Consider the following 8,216-nt stretch of genomic DNA (forward strand, 5'->3'; position numbering starts at 1 on the left):
GTAAACCTACACGTGGCAGCTCACAATGTAGCATTGTGGTGTTCAGTGCAGATGTGCAATGCAAAATCAGACTCACCAGCTTCAGCCGCAGCTCCACTTATCCATATTTCAACACAAAGGATGATGTGAATAATTTTACATGTATATGTCATAATTTCACACTTTCAATGCAGTTGGGGCTACTCCTCTTTAGATGAGACAATTTAAGCAATTTAGTAGATACTAGTATGTAGGAGGCTGGCCTGGTTTGTAGTGGGTACCAAAGGTACTTACACCTTATACCAGGTCCAGTTATCCCTTATTAGTGAAATGTAGTCAGTGTCTAGAAGCCAGGCTGCCTAGAGGTAGCTGTAGGCAGAGCAGCCAAGGCTGAACTAGGAGGCATGCAAAGCTCTTGCAATACCACTGTAGTCACACAGTACTCACACACATGTAAGACAATACTCAGTGTTACAAAAATATAGGTACTTTATTTTAGTGACACAATGCCAAAAATACCTTAGAGACTATACTCCCTTACGAGGTAAGTAATTTACACAATAAATACACTAGTATCTAAAAACAGGTAGGTACACAGTCAGAAAATAGTGCAAATAGTGAAAATCACAATAGGTTGCAATAGGCCGAGGGGGAACAAAACCATACAGTAAAATAGTGGAATGAGAAAATTGGTTTCCCACCTAGGCAAGTGTATTGTTTAGAGGGGCGCTGGGAGTGTAAGAAAACACCAAAGGTAAGTAATAGAACCCACCCCAGAGCCCAGGAAAACAGAAGTAAATCACATTAAGTTTCCTGAAACACAGAAGAAGTTGTTATAGAAGATTATACAAGAACCAGAAGAGAATGCAAGACACCAATGATGGATGCCTGGACCTAAAGACCTGTGGAAGAAGGGGGCCAAGTCCAAGAAGCCCTGAAGAGTCCAGGGAGAACAAGAGCCCCTGCTAACCCAGATGAAGGTGCAAAAGAAGAACCACCGGTGAGAAGACAAAGTCAGTTATGCACCCAAGAAGACAGATGCGGGTTCCTGGTTGGTGCAGAAGATGTCCCATGCTGGAAGGGTGATTGCAGTCTGGTTTGCGTCGCTGGATTCCACCAACAAGCCTTGGCACATGTAAAACTTGTGGATAGGGGAAGATGGCGCTGCCCGGGACCAGGAGGGATCTGGTGGCCTCTACCCAGGAGGGGGAGACAGAGGAGGCTCTCAGCAACTCAGAGAGCCGCCCTCAGAAGACCAGACAACTCACACAGAAGTCCCACAGCACAGGGTCAAAGGAGGTGCAAATGGAGGCCCATGCAGTACAACCCAAAGGGATCCCTCACCTCCAGAGAACCACTCAGGAAGCTCTGCGTCGCAGGATGGAGTGCTGGGGGCCTAAGCTGTCCTATACACAAAGAACGTCTTAGAAGTTTACACACAAGCCTTGGCAACTGCAAGTCACATGGGGGTACTGTCTTGCATGGGGAAGCAAGCTCTTACCTCCACCAAAGTTGGACAGCTGGACCTTGGGACTGTCGGGGTCACTTTAGTCTACCACCCGTGTTGCTGGATCCAAGCTCGTCGTCTGGAGAGGGGACCCATGCCACCAGCCAGAGAGGTGCCTGCTAAAGCAGAGAAGTGACTCTGTCACTCCACAGGAGATTCCTTCGGTTCTTCTGGTGCAGGCTGAAGACAGGCAGTCCTCGGAGGATGCATGACTTGGAAACTGTAGCAGTTGTTGGCTAGAGCTGAAGTTACAATGTTGCAGAATCGTCTTTGCTTCTTTGTTGCAGTGTGTAGAGTTCCTGGAGGGTTCAGCTGAGGTTCTGTTAGTAGAAGATGAAGTAAAGGATTCAGAAGATTCCTGCTAGAGTCTTGCAATCAAAGTCTGCAGAAACCCCCTAGAGGAGAGACCCTAAATAGCCCTGAAAGGGGGATTGGTCACCTAACTAGGTAACCACCTATCAGTGGAGGTCTCTGATGTCACCTGCTGCCACTGGCCACTCAGATGCTCCCAGAGTGCTGCACCACCATGGAATACAAGATGGCAAAACGCAGACACACTCTGGAGGAGTGGCGATGGACAGAACAGTGGTCACTCACCTTCCCTTTGTACAGTTTCATACCAGAGCAGGGAATGGGGGTCCCTGAACTGGTGTAGACTAGATTATGCAAAGAGGGCACCATCTGTGCCCTTTAAAACTTTTCCAGAGGCCATCAGAGGCTACTCCTCTCAGGCCCTTAACACCTATTTCCAAGGGGTAAGGGTGTAACATCCCTCTCCCAAAGGAAATCCTTTGTTCTGCCTTCCTGGGCTTGAGCTGCTCAAGCAACAGGAGGGCAGAAACCTGTCTGTGAGGTGGCAGCAGCTGGGGCTGCCTAGAAAACCTCAGAATGCTGGTATGGAAGTACCGGGGGTCCACTGTGGAGTCCCCAGAGTGCATGGAATTGTGCAACCAATACTGGAAGCAGTATTGAGGTACAATTCTTATTTGTTAAACACCTTAGATGCCATATTCAGGGTTACCATTGTGAAGCTGGACATAGGTATTGACCTATGTCCATTGTACACTTAAAATGACCTCTCCCCAGTCACGAAGTAAAGGAAAATGGGCCTGGGCGACGTGGGGGCACCTCTGCTAGTGCAGGGGTGCCCTCACACACAGGTACTTTGCACCCAGCCTTCAGGCTTGGAATACCTGACATATAGGTGACTGCTAAGTGATCTGGTGCAGTGAAAATGGCTGTGAAAAAGTGCATGCACTATTATACCTAGGCTGCAATGGCAGTCCTGTAGAAGCCTTTGCATGGGCTCCCTATGGGTGGCAAAAGTAATGCTTAAGCCCATAGGGATCCCCTGGAGCCCCAATGCCCTGGGTACCTATGTACCATATACTAGGGACTTATAAGAAAGGACCGGCATGCCAATTTGGAGTGAAATGCTGGGTTACCAGTATGTAAGGCCAAATTTGGAATCAGAGAGAGCAAGAGCACTGGGGTCCTTGTTAGCAGGACTCCAGTGACAATTTAGGAAACAGTGAAACATACTGACAAGCAGACCATAAACCACAAGCACGGGTGTCCTGACTAGTAGGATCCCAGTGACACCGTCAAAAACACACTGGCATCAGGCAGAAATTAGGGGTAACATGCCAAAAAGAGGGTACTTTCCTACAAATATTATTTCAATTTAAATGTAGAGTCATCCTTCCATTAGCCAACATATTGTGAAGTAGTTTTCTCTTATGAGCCATATCAGAACATAAGGAGATAAGTGAGAACAGGGATATTACACACACACCACATACTGCTGATATATCATCCAATACTGAAGACTATGAGCCTTCAATATAGTAATTATTAAATGTACTTATCAGGGTCTACCATCCAGCCAGTGCATGGTGCCTGACCATATGTCATACCCATACATGGAGGAAAGATCACTGTACTAGGGGTTTTACCATCCAATTTCACAGAACCGAAAATGCTATGAGTGTATTTAGTATCACATTCTAGTTGACACATGTAACATATCCTAGTACAGTTCATATATTTGAGACTATTGATGGATTCTCTGCAAAATATCTATTGGTTATCTGATCACAATGTGGGAAATGGGACCCTCTTCGGCCATACTTACATACCAGTTTGTGCCGCTGGAATGGGTTGATCTGCCCTATGATGTTGCCTCCCTGAAAGTGCAGGGACCTCTGCTCCGGTGGGTGGGTCTACTCCAGCTGTATGTGGGAATAAAAAGAAGAAGTAAATAGACAATAGCAACAAATCATGATTATGTACAACATTTCACATATTTACTAAATTGCATAGTTACAAATTCACGCACATGTTCTAGTGCTATATACCAATGTAAAATTAAAACACCAACAGTGATGGACCACTGTTTGTGATTGATTAATTGGAAGTTAACATTTCCATAACAAAGGATTCTGACACTTGTAGTGTGATAGACAAAATAAGACATGAGAGTTTAAATAACCATGAGTATATGCTCAAACTTGAAGTGAGTTTGATACTCACACTTGTAGTTTATTGTACACATTTATCAATTTAAGTCATTGTTTAAATCATCACATATTACCTGGCACCATATTAAGGTCATCATTCACATGCAGCCCATGCAGCAGGTGGGGCTGCATAGTTGAGAGGACATCCTTTTCAAGGGGGTGAGGTGGCGATGGGGTTCAGTTTGTCCACTAGAGAGAGCTCTGGCCACCTCTATCCTGGTGAACTTCTGCTTCACCTGCCTCCTCTCAATATGCCACTTCATTTTGATGTCTGTTATGAACCGGACAACCTCTCCAATGCACTGACTGCAGTAGCCATCAGACTGCCTTCTGTGTTGCACTTCTGAGGTATGGAGGAAGACCATGCAGTCTTTTGTAATTCCTCACTACAAAACTAACAATCAACTGGGTCTCCTCTTCAGTGTAGCTTTTCTTCCTCCTCATATTTAGCACACTGGTGGCATAACACAGGGCAGGTAGGTGTGATGTGGGTGTAGAAAAACCTGAGCCTTGGATGTGTGTTACTTTTATGTGGTTTGTAATGTGTAGGTCACAGTTGGCATTAATTGTCTGCAGTTATATCAAATTATACTTACTCAGCCCTGAGTGGGAAACATCTGCCCTTAGTGGAGAGACTCTGTAAAGAAACTACTCGTAAGTCTGTGTGTGAATACCAAAGAGTAGTAAAGTTAGACCTTTGGACTAAACTTAGACTTTGGTCTAACTTTACTTTTGTGAATCAGGCCTGCGGTGTTTGCAATAGAGACAATGGAGACATGCTGCTTACGGTGCCCTGGTGCGAAGAGCAGGGAAGGTTATTTATTCTACATTCTGCAAAGCTTTGAAGGTAATTGGAGATACTGTGATGTAATGTAAAGTGTTCATAAAGAGTGGAATTGAAATTCTGCCCCTTTCAGAGGTGGAGTATTTCTCTTTTATGTTTTTTCTTTTTCCAAGCAATAGAACTGTTGTATCAGTGTTGTTTTAGTAAGAAATCCTTAACTTATCATTAGATATTTCATTTGCATACAATTTCAGTTCAAAGTCCTTCAACTTCTGCCTTTTGCTGTATCTTGTTTTACATTTTGCTCAGTGGAGGTATTCATTAAGTCTGATCAGTTTTAAGTTAGTGTTTGTCACTTTATGTGCATACTGTGCTTGGTACAGGGCTGCTGAAAATCTGGCCTTGTTCGCTCATGTCTAGAGAAGGCATATCTCCAGGATTTTGTGGTTTGTTTTAGCAAATTATGTGCCCTAAAAATAAAGAAAATGGTGCCAAAAAAGCAAAAGTTGCTGCATTTTTGCAACAGGCACTAAACTTGCCTGTCACAAAAATACATGGCCCAGATGTGGGGCCAACAAACCAGCATTGCACAGAGCAGGGAAGATTAATGTTTAGTGCCAGAGAGAGTTCAAATGCAAATTTTAAAGGTGCACTGTCTCTGTCACCTCCCTACCATCCTCCTTTTCTACATCAAATGCATGGCACTTATGGGAGCTCTTACTCTAGCCACCTCCACACACCTTCCACCCTAAGTTAAGGTGTGAGTAGGGTGTTAAAGTAACAACTCCTCTCCAGCACCAAGGCCCATATTTTTACTTTTTTAGCGCACAATTTGTGTCATTTTTTGAGGCAAAAACAGCGCAAACTTACAAAATATCATTGTGGTTTGTAAGTTTGTGCCACTTTTGCGTAAAAAAATTACGCAAATGTGGTGCTAAAAAAAGTATAAATATGGGCACAAGTATTTCAGGCTAATTGTCTGCGATCGGTCCCCCAGGGTGGGGTGTTACCTAGGAGTCGGGGTGAGCAAAGGTAAGTGCGTGAGTGCTACAGAGTGGTTTGGGGGTTTTAGGGGCCAAAGACTGCCACAGGAGGCTGAGACCATAACATACCTGTTATATCGCAGTCTCCTGCAGTCTTTTGTTTTGCTTTATTATAGGCAGAGAGCGTAGGAAAACATTTCTCTCCTTCCAAGCCTTCTTTCACTCACCCAGGGTCAATAAAAGGTTTAAAGAAGTGTTTTTTTTTTTTAATGTTGCGGGGATTTTTGTAAAAATCACTGCATTTTTACAAAAGTCCCAGTTTTGCGATGTTTTTCAAATCACAAAATCGCAAAAACCCTGGAGGGTCTGCAAAGGTTTCTGAGATGGGGCTTGGGTGAAAGGGAAGAATTCCACCTTTCTATTCCCTGTCTGCACACCTCACTAGGTGACCCTAATCACACCAATAGAGTACCAGAATCAACAGCTGGAAAGGTTAGCTTTTGAGGAAAAGGCTAGAAATATTTTGTAACTTGTTAGACCTGACAGCCTTAGGGTGGTCACCCCTAACTTTTTGCTTGACTCCATCCACTTTTTGGACACTGTTTATTCTGGTTGTAGGACTCTGTGCACTTCACCACTGCTATCCAGTGCTAAAGTGCATGTGCTCTTTCCCTTAAAACATGATGACATAGGTTCATACCCAATTGGTAATCAACTGCACTTATATTTAATTGAATGTTTGGGCAACTAATATTCCAATGACAGATTCAGTATATTATATAATTTACAATATATTATGAAAACCTCTTAAGCCCATATTTCTACACCTTGAACTAAATTCCCTCAGGATTTAAGTGGATGAGAATGTACTAAGGAAATATTGTTTACAAAAGTGAACATGCTGTATGTTGCACGCAGTAATTATCATGGGTGTGTGCAACTCACAACATGTCTATGCGATTTTGTTGTATTAAATGTAGAGGCAATAAAGTGTAACTCTGTTAAACAAGGCAACAGCAAGAAACACTGATATAACATTATTTAACTTGGTTTTTGTTGTTTAGGAATGTCACTGAAACATTGTTTCTTATTCATTTTGTTTCCTTCGGTTTTATGTGCCTGGATTAATGATGCAGGGGTTAAAAGCATGTTTTAGGTTTGATACAATTACTCTATGCAGTAAACAGGATCTGAGGATATTAAAATCAAATGTGGGCCCATATTTATCAAAAAAATTTGTGCTGCCTTTGTGTCATGTTCTTTGACCCAAAAGCGGCGCTGAGTTAACTCCAAATGTATTTTTTGATGCTAGACCTGTCTAGCTTCAAAATGTTAGAGTTAGTGCTATTTTTAGGAAGCGATGACCCATCTTGCATCTCTTTGCGACAATGAGATGCAAGGTAGGCGTTCTCTTCCTAAAAATTAAACTAGCCCTCTAGCATCATAGTTACCTCCAGATGCAAAAACAACGCATACCAAGGAAGCGGACCGCAAAAATGATGCTAATTTAACGCCTGGTCATACCAACCGTTGAAAAGAGGCCCACACACCACCACTCAAGGAAAACACACAGATTTGCTACCTATCTCCAGGACAACATGGAAGTGGTACTGCTCCATTTTGCCACATGCTGCAGACATCAGCAAAGAGAGCAGCTCCCTCCACCACCACCGGAGGAACCCCAAACACCACCGCAGCAGCCACAAAGGCAGCCCAGAAGAAGGGAGAGGATCTTCAGACAGCAGACAACCATCCTTGGCCCCAGGGAACAAGATGTCATCAGTATGTACCGACTGAACCAGCTGCACCACTTACGCCACACATATCCAGCAAGGGTGAAAACTCCTGCAAAACCCTTTGCTGTCCTTCATATGCTGGCATTTGGATCTTTGCAGATAACTGGCACACAAGTGGCTGGTATGTCCCAGCCATCCTTTTCGGTCCTCCTACCTAAGATCCTGGATGCTATTGTACACCTCACACTGCTTTCCAAACACCCAGCACCTGCAGCAGGAGACCATTCGATGTTTCTACCAAATTGCTGGGTTCCTGCATGTGCTGGGTGCAATGGACTGCAACTAGTTACACCTGCTGCAACAGAACATCTCTATAGGAACCATAAGCATACCAATTCAATCAATGTGCAGGCCATGAGCTCTTCACTAACATCCTAGCAAAATATCTCAGCAGCGTCCATGATGCCTACATATTCTGTCATTCCACTAAAAATGAGCAGTTCCAGAATGGTCAATATGGCAATGGCCTACTCGTAGGTAAGTCACCATAGCAATCATTACGCACACAACACACCAACCATGTAGGACATACAAGGCATACACCATACTAAATATGCATGAGCAGGGAAACACAGATGTGCAGGCAAAAACACATGATGCCACACTACACTGCAATCATAGCACATCACAAACACCTACACCCACATG

The sequence above is a fragment of the Pleurodeles waltl genome, chromosome 2_2, assembly GCF_031143425.1.
Source record: "Pleurodeles waltl isolate 20211129_DDA chromosome 2_2, aPleWal1.hap1.20221129, whole genome shotgun sequence".
NCBI classification, from domain to species: Eukaryota; Metazoa; Chordata; class Amphibia; order Caudata; family Salamandridae; genus Pleurodeles; species Pleurodeles waltl.